General features: G+C 46.0%; 1 protein-coding gene across 6 annotated transcripts in view; it reads left to right on the top strand.

Annotated features, from left to right (window-relative positions):
* Nucleotides 1-14,242, top strand: part of PRDM16 (PR/SET domain 16) — a 338,929-nt gene that overhangs the window by 5,164 nt on the left and 319,523 nt on the right. The window lies entirely within an intron of this gene.

Genomic DNA, 14,242 nt, shown 5'->3' with positions numbered 1-14,242 from the left:
CTGAGGGCAGACGGTTTCTGTGCTGCGGTTGCGGAACGTCCGTGATGCATGATAAGGAGATTTGCAATCTGACAAAATCACTGCACGCCTGGTCCAAGGTCAGGCTGCCTTCCTTTCTTCCACGGGAACCAAAGAATTCTCACTGTTACGTTGTAAAGAAACACCTGCTTGTATGAAATCAAACTCAAAGGGTGCTACAACCGCGCTGCTGCTCTCGTCATTGGCAATGCGGTGCCCATCCTTCTGCCATGACAAAGCAGTACCAGTAGAGGGAACCAGAGCACTGTTTGTAAGGATAGAAGTTGTCATCCAGGTACCTTGAATTGCTTATTTTATGTGACTTGCTGGGGCCGGCACAGAAGGAGGGAGCTGCTGCCTTGTGAGTTCAGCTTGCAGAATTTTCCCCAGGCGCCTGCTTGCAAAATCCTGCTCAGACAGAAGGAAGCAGTTAATGGTGGGGACCTCCGCCTTTGTTTTTTCCCCAGACCAAGAGATTTTGATTTTGGACTTTTGAATTTGTCTGCTGGCGCATCACTGGCCCTTATGGACTTGGGATGGGTTATAACGGTGGGCAGAGCTCTGAAAGCCCCCAGCTCAGCCGGGCTCTGAGTTGCCGTGTCAGGGTGAAGAAGTTCAGTGACCTCTGCGGGGCTGAGAGCTGTGTTTCTGGCTCTGGGTGACAGTTCAGGGAGATGTTATGCTGCAGGAGCTGCTTCCTCTCAAACCGGGACTAGGAATTTAGCCAAACATTTTTCTTCTCAAGAGCTTGTGTAATTTATAATAATGCAGAACATCTCTGAGAAGTGCCCTACAGAATGCTTTGGTTTTTGTGTCTGTCCTGCCTCCAAAAACCAAAATGCAGCCCACTCCCCCAGCCCAGCCCGGCTCAGGCAATGCCCAGCCCATGGGGCACGGCTGGTTCACACCAGGGGAGGATCCAGCCCTGGTGCCTTGCATCTCCTCTGCCCCCGGCATTTCCCTGTGAGCTGCACTGCCCAGCGGAATGGCAGCCAGTAAGCAGAGAGCTTCCTGTGCTATGTTCCATAAATTCTTTATCAGCTCATGTAATCAAATAGCAGGGCTGGATGTTGACTTTGTTACGGTACCTGGAGCAAATCTCTATATGTTAATTTAAAGCCATAAAACTACAGCTTAGGGTTTCAGCATCCTAATTGAAACTTCCTCTTCTTGGAGGCATTCATGCTACAGCAGAATAATAATCATCATAAAAAAGCAAGATGCAGATAAAATGAAAGTGCATTGTTTCAAGTAACCCATAAATACCAGGAAAACTCCTGACACCTGATGCTGAAGGGCAGCGATGGTGCAGGATCCCCACTGCACATTCTGCCTTTTACCAGCAGTCCAGCAGAAGCTCCCTAAGAAAATCTCACTGTCTGACAGTATCTCTTAGGACAGGAGATAAACTAGATGGAGTTGGCAGAGATAACCTGGCCCTTTGGTGGGCCTGCTCACTAGTCTGCAAACCAAATGCTGTAGCAGATCAAAGGGAAAACTAAATTATAGATTGATAGATGCCTTTAGTGTATAAGTTATTAAGCACCAGGTAACAGGTTAGATTAATATTGTGCCCGGAGGTTTCTTTTTTTTATCCCTTTTGCTTCTTTTCTCTCCCTCTCTCTTTCTCTCTCTCTTTTTGAATTGGTGAAAACAAAATATTTTTCTAATTAAGTAAATCTACAGTGCTTGCTAATGGGGCCCGTCTGTGTGCTTGTCATAGGGCACAGGGAGAACTGGAATAATGATTTTATTTTTTCATTAAATAGAATTATAGGCAGTTACTCAAAGCAACTGTGAGTCTAATTGAAAGAAAACCATTTCTTCTTAATTTACTTTCACGGTTCTGGATGATAAAAGAGTGTGTTCGCTGGAAAATTAAATAAAAAACACAACACGAAGAAGCTTGAAATACTGTTGCTCCGGCACAGGTGGGCAGGAGGAGCACAGTAGTTTTCCTGCCAGGTAGGAGCTTCCTCCTTGCCCCCAGAGCTGCGTTTCTCCTCTCTGACCCTTCCCAAGCTTTGCTTCCAGATCCCCCCATTCGGGGGCATCCCTTTGTGTCATTCACTTCCAAACCATTTAAATCGCCTCCTGCAGGGTCAGACTTCCCCTGCCTGTCTGTGGGAGATAAGGCATGCCCAAGGACGTGGGGCTGGGCAGGGGGTGCCAAGCTGCCAAGCTGCCATCCGAGCAGGGCTGGGGCTCTGAGTTCCTATGGGCGCTTTGCAGATGCGTTGCTTTGCTGTCCCTGGGCTGGCTGGCTTTCTGCTCTCTCACTACAGCTGCAGTGGGCAGGTGAGGCTTGACCTATTTTTTTTCCGATCGCAAGTACCCCAGAAATCTTTAGGTCCTGCACAGGCACGTGAGGGGTTAAGAGAACGGGAACTGATTAATTCCATGGCCAGGGTTCTTATCTGGCCCTGTGCTGCCTCTGAACGGACACATCTGGTCGGGTCACAGCATCAAGCGATGGCTGCAGCACCGAGGCAAGGGTCTGTTTCCACTAACCATTTCTGCTACTTCTTACACTAAGTACTTCCTTAAAAAGGCACGGGATAATGTTTCACTGTGGCTGCTGTTAGATTTACGGGGATCCCATTTGCTCCGACTCTTGGATTCACTCAGCCCAGGACAAGATTAAAACCAACCCTTCAATTTCCTTTTTTTCTTTAGGAAATTAATTGTGGCTTTTCTGCTAATGAAAGTCCAGAGACACTAGCTTATTCGGGCTCTCTGCTGGCTCTGTGCTTGTTTGCTATATCTTCAAGGTGCACCTGAAGGAAACAAGAAGTTAAGGCAGCAAGGCTGCTGTTGGCAGTTAACACTAACTGTGATTTTCAGCTTTTTTGAATGTCTGTGTATATAGGGAAGCTAAAGCAGGGCTCGGACTTGTCACTTCAGGAAATCTGTTTGAATCTTCATCTTTTGTTTGAAAATAAAGAAAAAGGCAGTGAAACTTTTCAGTGAAACAGAATGGATTTTGAGCCCATCCAGAGATGTCTGCGATTCTGGGAGCCTGTCACACCAAGCATCTGTGTTGTTCCAGTTTCGTATTTATTTCTTAATGTTGCATAATAGCAACTTAAAGAAGTCATTTCAAAAGAACAATGGAAGCCTCTCTTCTGCTTCTGCTGAATACTTCTGGAAAATGCTTTTTTAACTAGCTTGACCTGACAAGAGCTTCTTACCAACTGTTCTGCTGCTGCTGCACGCACAGGAAGGACCCTTCCTGGTAACACCCCTGGGTTAGCTGTGTCGTGGGACCATTTGGAGCACAGGACAAGATACCTATGTTTTCCCATCAGTAGACTTACTTGAGAATTTTCTGACAAAAAGGGTTTTCACTGGAAAATGTTGGTTCAGCCAAAATTATTTTTCTTTCCTCTCGTTCCCAGCAAACACTAGCTTCTTTGTTTCCTCCTGCTGCTGGAGAACCTGGGCCTCGGGGGTCAGCGGTTCCAGTGCTGTCCCAGCACGACCGTATCAGCTCCTCCTCTGGAAAATCCAAAGCCTTCCAGGTTGTCTGGAAAGCTGGACACCATGAAATCCCCTTGGAGGCGAGTGAGCTGTGACTCTGGGACTCAACTGAACCTGCCTTGTGCTGGGTTTGCAGAGGATTTGCCAAAAGAAGTTGTTGAGGTTTTTAGTTTATTTATTTTTAGGCAGTGTCTGCATTGATGGGTTTAGTTAAAGGGAATCCCTGCTCAATGGGCTCTGTTCTTTCTTGAGTCAATGCTCTGGGAGGGAGGGCTGACCAGGCCCTATATTTGGGGGTGGTTTTAGGTTTGGAAGCACGCTTCCAGCCCAGTTTGGGAAAATGAACAAAAGCAAAGAGAAAAAGTTGCTGAATCTCTTGTTCATATTAATGGGAGACTTTTCCCCCTCTGAACATCCTGCCTGAGGGCTCTGACAAGAAAGCAACATCCTAGGAACTACCTGATAAATCTTCTTTCAAAGTAAACATGTTTTCCAAACTCTTTAATACCTTCCTAATCTGAAGTACAATTTTTCTCCTGTATAATCGCTATGTTACAATTTAATACCAAGTATTAATGTAACATATTTAATGGCAACCTGTATGTTATTCTGAATTTCGCTGCCTTGCAGAAGAGCAGGAGAGGATTTCATGCTTCCCAGGCACGCAGTGGGTACCAGAAGCACCTGGTGTCTGCTGCCACACGGAGCAATCCTCCGTCCTGGAAGCGTGTTGGCAGGTTGCAAGCAAATGCTCCAGAGAGCAGATGTCCAGGGTTTGTGCTGCTCTTCCTTCCCACCGCGCATAGCTGTGTTCAGCACAGTGGCCATGGTGCTTCCTTCACCTGACCTTTCCTCTTTTTATCCCAGCCCCTTGGAGCAGGAGAACTTTCAGCTGCTGTGTGAGGGAAATCTGGTAATCTGGCTTTTGCAGCCTTGACATTCTGCAGTATCGAAGCATTGAAAAGGAGTATAATTACCAGACAAGAAGCATTAAAACATGCACTGAGCCTCACTAGGTTTCCTGGCTTAAAAATGTGGGATTATTGTTGAAATTTATTGTTTTAAACTTTGGATTTTGAAGCTATGCATTTCTAGTGTTCAAGCTTTTGGCTACAACATAGGTTAGTTAGCATGTAAATACCGATGTGCAAAAGCAGCAGCTCAATGCAGAATGCTGAAACCCTCAACCAGATCGGAGTGGTTGACAAAGCCGTCAAACCTCAGGTCCACTTAGAGGCAAGAACACAGGAAACAAATCTTTCCGTGCAGGTCTGATGCTGCTGGTGCCCCAGCCCTTTCGCTCGATGGGCTTCATGAGCGTGTTCTGAAGAGTGAAAAGCAGCAGGAGCTGCTTCTTTTACAATGTTTTTTTTTAACTAGAATCACCGAGTAAAATATTCTCACCTGGAAAGAAGTCTGTGCTGAGGTGGAGGGAGGGGAAAGAAATTAGAAAAAGAAAATAAAGAAATAGGCAGTGGGTGGCAAAAGGGAGAGAGGTACACAGTGGTGAGTGTGAAGGATGACTTGGAAAGTAGAGGGATGCTATTGAGGAACAGCAGTAGGAAGGAAAAGGGGGGCTGAGGGGAAAAGCAGGAGACATGGTAAGTTAAGTAAATTCACATTTATTTCTGCAAGAATTTGCTTCAAACGCTCTTCCTGCCCTCACTGAACGTTCGCTGTTTGGACGCCCTCCACCGCGGGCGGAACAAAACGGCTCTGTTGGAGCACCGGTGCGAGGTGACCGCCGGGTCAGCGCAGGCGGCCGCGCACACCGAGCTCTGCCAGCGCTGCCCCGGCTGCGCCCGTGCCCACGGCCGCTGCGGAACGCCTCGCTCCGCTTGGAGTCAGCTCCCAGCTCCTCGGCCCGCGGGGCAACCGGTTCTGAGCCCCAGGGAGCAGCGGTTGTAGTGAGGTTTATTGGCATCGTCTCGGTGGTGTTTAAATGCATAATGGACAAGCTAGACCGCGCAGCCGTAATTCTATCCCGCGCTGCCAGTCAGATGTGTTTGGAAAGAGATGGTCCCTGTTTAAATTAGGCCCTCGAATATCAGTACAAATGAAAGGGTTTTCAGCACCAAGGAGGACAGAATTATTTTTACCCTTAGCTAACCTCACTGTTGCCTGCGCACCAGATAGCAGATATGTTCCAGCTTATTGGGACTACAACCAACCTATTGTTTTGGTCCAGTGTGAGCTGAAGTGAACAATGGGAGACATTGTTGAGGGTCCGTTGCTGAAGGTTTTTAAATGCACGTTATGCTGCGAAGGCACGGGGCATCTGCAGTGTAACTGTCTGGAGACGTTGCTGCACAGTCTCGAGGAGTCTCCTTTACGCATAAATCACTCTGTTTTAATGAGGACTTCCAGCTTCCATTGCTGTAAGTTTAGGGGCTGCTCTAGACAAAAGTTGTAAGAGTCTAATGGTAATTAGCTGTTATATTTTATCGACTGTACTCCCGTCATGATTGTACTGCACTGAAATTGCTGTTACGTATCCCATAGGCAAGGAATGTTAGCAAACGGGACAGCCATGCTTGCATAAACCATATGCTATTTAAGACTGCCATACTTTTCCTGGGTCAGTTGAGTCCATCCCCTATGAATAACTGTAAGATCTTCCTTGCTTCCAAAATACGCTGCATAATGGTATTTAAGAGAAGAGCTGATTCACCTTCTGTGTACATTGAAAGAGATTGTTTCATCGATGCACCATTTGGTCCTTCACGCATGAGATCTGTAATTTTTTAAAGAAAGTTTAGAAATTTACTTTGAAGTTCCTTGCAAAACTGATTTGGCTTTAGCACCCACAGAGGGACTCTTACAGATGAGTTCTGACTTGCTTGCTGCATTGGAGGATACCTTCCCTGCCACGTGAGCTGGAGGGAACGCTTTGTGCAGGGCAGCGTGACGGGCCAATGGGCTGGCACCTGAGGCAGCCTAATGCTCAGCCAGTGCAAGCCTTGGTGCCCGGAACGCCTTCCAATAGGGAACATCTCTCTTCTGAACACAGTATCTGCTGGATTTTCAAATGTGACTGCATTTGCAGTAGTGTCAGAAGCGTGATGGTTTGCTAGTAGTGCTCAGTCCCTTCGTGAGAGCACTAGAAATAGGGACAAGATTTCAGAATACGATTAGCATTTTATATAGATTTTTGAAATGCAGCTGGCTTATTTGAGTTTCCCACTGGCAGTCAGGGTCTTCTAGCCAGGATGCTCTGAATCTCGAGTAAAATTGGTACCTTAGTTGCAGCCATCGGTTACTGAAAGTGGAAGAGGCTGAAACATGGGATGCGTCGTCTTATGCCATTCATCTGTTCTCTCTGAAGTTGCTGCTGAGCCCTGAAGCTCTGGTAAGTAATACAGTCAGTCCACGACAGAATGCAGCTTACAGCTGGATGACATTTTACACACGTTTAGAGTGTCTCACAAGATGTTCTCCAATTAGTCATCATCACTCACAATGTGTTTTACATATTACCACACAGTTTACAGTCAGTCAGACTAATACAATTGCAGTGCAGCTGCTCACAGCAAGACACAAAGGTTATGGCACTGTGTACATAAGCAAGCTGTGAAAGTTACAGCCATCCAGCTCCTTTACCCTCTTGTGCTTTTAAAAGCCAACAGAAGCAGAAACAAATAGTGAGCGCGCCTCTCATTTCAGCCCTGGAAAAACATTTGAAAGCATGGAGTGAAAGGAGGGATTTTGTTTTTATAATTTGATTCCCATTGCTGCAGCTGCAGCCAAAACCTTTGGATTCTGGAAAAAGTTCAGAAAGTGCTGCTTTTTGGAAGAGGTGGTGTTTATTGGAAAATTACATCTTGCCCACTAAAAGCTGACAGTGAAAGTACTCCAGTCTATTAAAAGCTGCAGAAGACACCGTTAAGAGTTTATTTATTGATTGCTACAGATGGGCTTTGGGAACTTGGAGCCTGGCGCTGGTATATTGGGTCTGAGATTCAGTTCTGAGAACACAGAAACCGTCACTGAGGTATTAGTGACTCCCCTCATCCACCTACATGGTCACAGCAGAACCAGCTGCCGCAGCTAGGCACTGCCTAGTAATGTGGCACAATTTCCTAAAGAAATGAGAAAGTGTCGGAGGTGAGCACAGCAGCTCTGTGTGAGGGGCTGAGGCGCTGCGACCAAGGAGCCTGAGAGCAGTGTCTGGCTCAGACCTGGGTTTGACCCTGTGGAGTTTCCTGGAACTCCTTGAATTATGGAACAAAAATACCTTGTGGAAAGAGAGGAGCCACTGCCTCAGAAATGTTAGGCCAGATCTAAACTCCATTAAATTACATTCCGGCTGCTCTGTTCACTTCAGTAGTGCCCACTGTCTTTGAGTTCTGCACATGTTGACCGTTCGTACCACCTCCTTCTGGCATGGGAGCAGGAGTGTGCAACTCAACGTCCTGCTTTGGTTCTGGGGCCTGTTGGCCGGTGACTGGATGAGATTTCAAGGACCCACATGGGTTCTGCTCCTTGTCCCTGTGAGCGACCTGGCAGGGGACCAGCTGCAGCTGTCCAGAAGCCATGCTCCTCTAGGAATTCTCTCTTCTTGTTTGCTCCACTGGCTCTTGTGTCCTGGCCCAAGCTCTCGTTTCTGTGCTGTCGAGAGGAGCTGCCTTCCCCCTGAGCATCAGTTGCACTCTTACTATAGCGAGCAGCGCGCGCATGTTATAAAGATGCCAATGTCACAGCTGTTTAGAGTGAATTCAGTGTAATTCAGTTTTACAAGAAGTGCTAGGCTAAATCGAAATCAACACTGCTTTCAGCAAAATACAGTTATAATTCTTTTGGCCTGCTGACAAAGTATGTGTTGCCATGTTTGTCTTTCGGAAGCAAAATAAAATATGACATTTACTGACAGCCTGCTTCAAAAGTGGGAAGGCCTGATCTCTCTTATGTGTCGAGACTGGAGGAAATCCGTTCTTGCTCCCGCTTCCCTGGGAAGAGCTGCCCCGGTACATAACCACTGCGACGGGAGCTCGGGGAGCAGGCGCGGCTGTGGTCTCTCGCAGAGAGATGAATTTCTCTGCTGGGCTGTGTGACTTTCAGGAGCAGTATGTTCAGCATTTAGCTCAGTTTTGAAATTCCGCTATGAGAATTTTAGTGCTTAGCTCGAAGCTGATGGAGGGGCAGAAGTGGTGTGGGTTTTTATCCCTCTGTACTGGGCTGAGGCTACTTCATGGACCAGAAAAGCATCAAAGGCAGCTGTAATTCTGGTGGAGTTTTACAACTGAAAACTGGAGAATTCTGGTATGAATTGAATGCTGTGAAGAATGCTGTGTGACTCCGAGGACATCCTTACAGAGCGTCCCTCAGATCCTGGAAAAAGAGAGAAAAAGAGTTGTGTATGCGAACGTAAATTTGTTCTGTGTCTCTCTTCCCCTCGGGGTATTCCCTTGCCTACTTACCTCCTGGGGCTCTGTGCTCTCTCCTACCCAGCTGCACACTCTCCCTTAGTTCTTTCTCTTTAGGGCATGTGCTCAGAAGCAGACACCCTCCTTTGCTAGCCGCTCTTCAGCCGTATGGTATTCTGGAAAGTTCACAGCTAAGACAACGTTGGCTGCTCTCCTAGCATTATTTTGTGCCTCTTCAAGTCTTGTTATGTTACTTTAGTGATAAATAGTCATAATAAATTCTTTAATAGTGTGAAGATAGGTCATTACTCATCATCACCAGGCTGTGAAAAGATCATAAATCTGGAATAAAAGCCATTCGTTTGGTTGGAGAATCCAAAGCTTCACTGTTTAGAAGGATTCATTTCCACCATCCTCCTCAGTTAATCATTCTCTAAGTCCTCATAAATATCACAGGCAAAGGCAAAGAATGACCTCTTCTTGCTGTGCCATAAAACGTCTGATGTTATGCCATGAGTTTTTACTTCTCAGCTCATGTGTGAAAAAATCAGCAGCAAACCAGGGGCTGCAATGTGAAGTTTCTTGCTAACTGTGCTTCCTAGGCCAGAAAAAGAGGCAGGATTCCAAGAAGATCTAATCTTCCAGAAAGAAAGACATCAAGAATCACATATGTACATATGTGTTGATGTATTTTCTCTTATGATTTTGTAAAATCTGTATCAGTAATACAAATTTTAAAAATACAGGGCCATGCTCCTCTGCATCAGCACCTTCCCAGCTAGACTTAGAACAGGCTCGGTTGTTTTATTATTCTATCAAGATTATCAGGAATTTATGAAAAGTGTCTTGTGAAAGACAGTGAAATAATGACAAATGAGTCCTGAAGATTTCCATACTGGAAAAAAAATAACATGGAACAACGAAAGAAAAGCACATGTTGTATTGCCATCATGAAGAAAGATCAGGAACATGTAAAGCCAAAGTGTGAGCAGGCTTCATGCAGGAGTGCCTGAAACAGCCGCGGTGCCTGCTCTGTGGCTGACTCCTAAAGGACCTCACTGTGTCTGCTGCAGCTCTACAGGTGGAAGCACTGCTAACTAGACCACAGCTCGTGAGTTAGCGTTGGCCAAGAATTCGTTGTCCAGATGTGCAAGATATTATTTCATCTTTAAAATGCCAGTTTTCCTTGTGGGAAAGGTTTTTGACATTCTTGACTTGGATTGTGTTTTGGAAAAATGCTCCGAGTTTGTCAAAATATGTTATTTTGATATTTTAAAAAAGAAATAGTCTTTTTTCTTTGTAGCTTGAATTACTTGTTGCTTTGAAGCTAGTGAATTGAACATATTTAAAAATGTTCAAAATCAAATGTTCATAAAATGAAATGCTTTGAAATTACAGAAAAGTTGTTTTGGCTGACAGAAGTGATACGTTTTTTTTTCTTTCAAATATTTACTTCAGGAATTTCTACATTTCTAGTTTTAGCGCCTTTGGTCTGATCAGTTTTTTCCACATTTTGAGTTTTTTTCTTGCGAAATATTACTAAAGTCCTGCCTGTAGAGCTAACGCCCTGCGCTCTTGCAGCATTCACCCCTTCCAGGCCCATGAGAAATGCCCCGTGGTGCAGGTACCCTGATGATGGGGGGAGATGAGATGGATGAGGAGCACGGGGTTTCCAGCAGACCAGTGAGTGGCCCTGCTGCAGGAAGCGTCCAGAGCTGGAGCTGAGCTTGGCTCGGCAGGTGGAAAAGGAGCCTGTCCTTCCTGGCCCTGGGGCTGGGTCAGCCAGGATAGCTGCTGAAGCTGGGTACATAACACAGAGATATAAATTCACATGGAAGGGATGGCATTCACATGGGCTTCTTTCCCTCATTTTTACTTTCTCTCCAAAGGGAGACAGTATGAGCAAATAGAGCTTTTGTTGGTTTTTTTTTGGCAACTCAAATAACCCAGATGGTTGCTATGTTCCATTACTTAGTTACAGAAAGGCCAGACTTCAACTGCCATCCACTTGCAGTGAGGAGTGGGCAGATCTGTGGTTCCAGAGCTGCGTGCATCCGTAGTGCCAGTGCAGGAGGAGGTTTCTCCCGTACAGCTGCTGTCCTGCTTAAGAGAGGAGGTGAAGTCTGGGGATGCGTGTGCTCATGCTCAGTGAAACCCAGAGAGCTTTGCTGGGGATGGGGAGGAGGGAGGTGGCTGTAGGGTGCTGAACTGCGCTTCTCAGGGCTCCAGCAGGAGTTCACATGAATGTATTCAGGGGAGCAACCACCATGATTGATTTATGCGCTAGCTTTGAACCAGAAACTATATAAGCAAGCAATAAATCATGGCGCTGGAGGAACACAGAAGCTATTGCCTGCGACTAGGCAAGTTATGAGAAGGAAATATTAAAAAAAAATAGAAAAAAAGGAAGAGAAAGAGAATTGTCTATTTTTAATAAATTGTTTGAGCTCCAGCATTAGTGGGCTAGGCTTTGCCTTGGGATTAGGAGCCAGCTTGGGAACCAGCGAGCGCTATCTTTGCCTTCACATAACCTCATTAACTCCATAATGTTAAACACATTCCCCGGCCGGGCTTGCTGGCCGTGGCTCTGCCTGCCTCCCTCGCAGGGCTGCAGCCCATCGCACAGGCACCTCTGTGAGAGCCCTGCAGTGAATGGCAGCGATCCCCTCTTAGCTGTTATTGTCTCTGCCTTCAGATAGCTAAGCAGGTATACACTTAAGTCCAAGATAAACACTTCCTTGGCCTCTCATTTATTGCAGATATAAACTCCTATAAAGCTCGCCACTGTGCTAGCTATCATGCCCTCTATCGCCTTTTTGCAAAATGTAATCCATAAAATGCTTTCATGGTAACCTTATACATCGGCAACCAGTGATAACATCTCTAGGCCCCCGTGACAGACAGGAACTCGCAAGCATGGAGTTAATAATGCAAACTTTCAAAAAATGAAACTGGCAGAAAGAGACGAGGAGGGGAATAAAAGGGGCCGGTGTGGCTGTAATTGGGACCATGTGAGCTTCCTTAGAGAGGGATTAAGGGAAAGAGACAGGCCTCGCCCGCGAAGATTAGTTTCAATTAGACGGGCTGGAGGCGAAAGTCAGGACTTGGTGAAAGATTAAAACAAGAAGGGAGAAAGTTTCCATTGCTTTTGCTCCAGGCCTACACAAGAGGGTTCAGTGAGATCATGCTAATTGAAGGCAAAGCTTGCATGGAAGTTAGGAAGAACTCGCATTAATTGATTCGATGCTGTGATTTTTTCTTTATCCGCAGTGTTCTTTTGGGTTGTTCTTTTTTTCAGTCTTTTTTTTCCCCCTTTCAAAATGCAGAGAGGGAGAGATCATGCACAGAGCTCCCTGCGGATGAAGGAAGCAGGAGGGCCGGCGGTGGATGGGTCCTGATGGCACTCCATCACTGCTGCCCTCCCGCTCTGCGGCCCCGCTCAGGTTAGCATCAGCCAGCAGAGCCAAATTGGCGGTGTCACTGTTCCTGCTGCACAGCTGAGCGCCTTGTTTCACAAATTAAAAAGTCTGTTCCCTCGACAGATTTGTTTTTCCTGCAAGAAAGTCCAATTTAGAGCATTAATTAAAGGTACTCTCAGAAATGTACTGTATGGGAATCAAGCAGGCTTTGCTTTTTCCAGCTCTGGGGTTGAGTGGAGATGACACATGATTTCCTTCTGGCCACCGTAACAAGGAGCTCCTCAGGACGTGGCCAGCAGTATTTCAGTCCCTCTCTGGCCGAAAGAATAAAGCAGTAGGGTAACTGTGGTGCTGCTGAGGGAACGGAATTGCTTATCCCCTCCTGCCTCGCTCTCCTCTGCTTCCAATGTGAATGAAATCAGAAATAGTGGAATCACAGAAGTGGGGAAGATGGGTCCGTGTCGTCACCCTGCACCACTCCTCTCCGGTGTGCAGTCCTCGGTGCTTTGTCTGGTTTGCAGCGCAGTGAGCGCTGAAATTACAATTACACCATTTCCTTTAAGAGGAAACTATTCCAAATATGAATGGGTTTTCATGTTAAGAATTTTCTCCCTTGCCCCCTTGATAATAGTGGAAGCTATAGGAAAACATATATCCAATCTTTCTATATTAGATCAATATTTTTATTCCATTAAGCTTGTCTCTGAGGAGCAAGATACATCATCTTTTGCCAGATTTCTGTATCAGATTGTCACTCTGTGGATTTTTGTTTCATAAAGCTTTGGAATTACAATGCCTAGTCAATTATAGTTAAATGCATTTTCACAGCCGGCCAGAAAAACATTAGCACTAATCAAAAACATCGCACCTACAGGGATTCCCAAGGAGGTTTTTTGTTTTGTTTTGCTTTATAAAAGTGTTCTCTCAGCTAGAAACATCAAAAGACAGCCATGGATGTGATCTGCTAAAATATGAGAGAAAGGATTTGCGATCTCGCTGCAGTGAGATCTGTCTTTCTTGCAGATGACAGTTGACACAAAGTTTTTGTATTTAAGCCGGTATCAATACTCAGCAGGGGAGGTCACTCATGACAGCTCAAATGCTCTCATAGCGGCCTGCTCCCATCCTCTGGCTTTGGCTTCACGTATGCCCGTTATTTCATTTCAGTTTCCTGATTCCTGATGCATTTTTCAAATTCACAATGAAATTAGATACCGGGAGCGAATTGCTCGCTACCTTTCCATTTTTCATGTTAGAAAATGGAAACGCTCCCCTGTAGGATCTCCCTTGGCCACTAGATGACTCTGTGATGTTTGGTCACCAGTGAAAGCAGGGTAGGGCTCTGGAACTCCGGCCCAGAGGAGCCCAGCTCGTGTCTGCAGTGGTGGTGTGTTCTCTTGTAGGGATCCCTTCTTTAACACAACGTTTCGTTGCCGTACATGGCAGCATTGCAGCGTGGCAGTGCTGCTGAACCTGGCTGCAGGCACGGCTGGGGGGCATGAGGTTCAGGGCCCTGCTGTGGGACCTGGCCCTCCCCTAGGCAAGGCTTGTCCAGCCATTAGGGGCATTGCAGTGGATATATGGGAGGCTGCACTGATTGAATATAAAATCTTAAAAGTTCTAAGACTGGACTGTTGTTCAGATGTGAAACTGCTGAGCAGAACAAATTGACCTCATCTGCTACCACTGCATGGCACCTAGACACAAACATCGCTTTGTAATTACGATATTTCTTTTAAATGGAAACACTGACAACATTCCAATTTTTCCCAGTCAAAACCTAGTATCCCTGATTTCCTCTCCCCACCACCCCTTCAGGGTTTCTTTTTTTTTTTGACCTGGAGTTATTACATGGAAGCCTGATAAATGGATGCAATGAATGAATGTTTTCCAAATATCATAGGAACTATTAAGAAAGTGGTTTTCCTTCTTCCCCTTTTTCCTTCCCACACTCCCCCCACA

This window comes from Numida meleagris, chromosome 20 (genome assembly GCF_002078875.1).
Source record: "Numida meleagris isolate 19003 breed g44 Domestic line chromosome 20, NumMel1.0, whole genome shotgun sequence".
NCBI lineage: Eukaryota > Metazoa > Chordata > Aves > Galliformes > Numididae > Numida > Numida meleagris.
The sequence above is the reverse complement of the archived record's forward strand: the minus strand, read 5'-3'. Positions and strand labels throughout refer to the sequence as shown.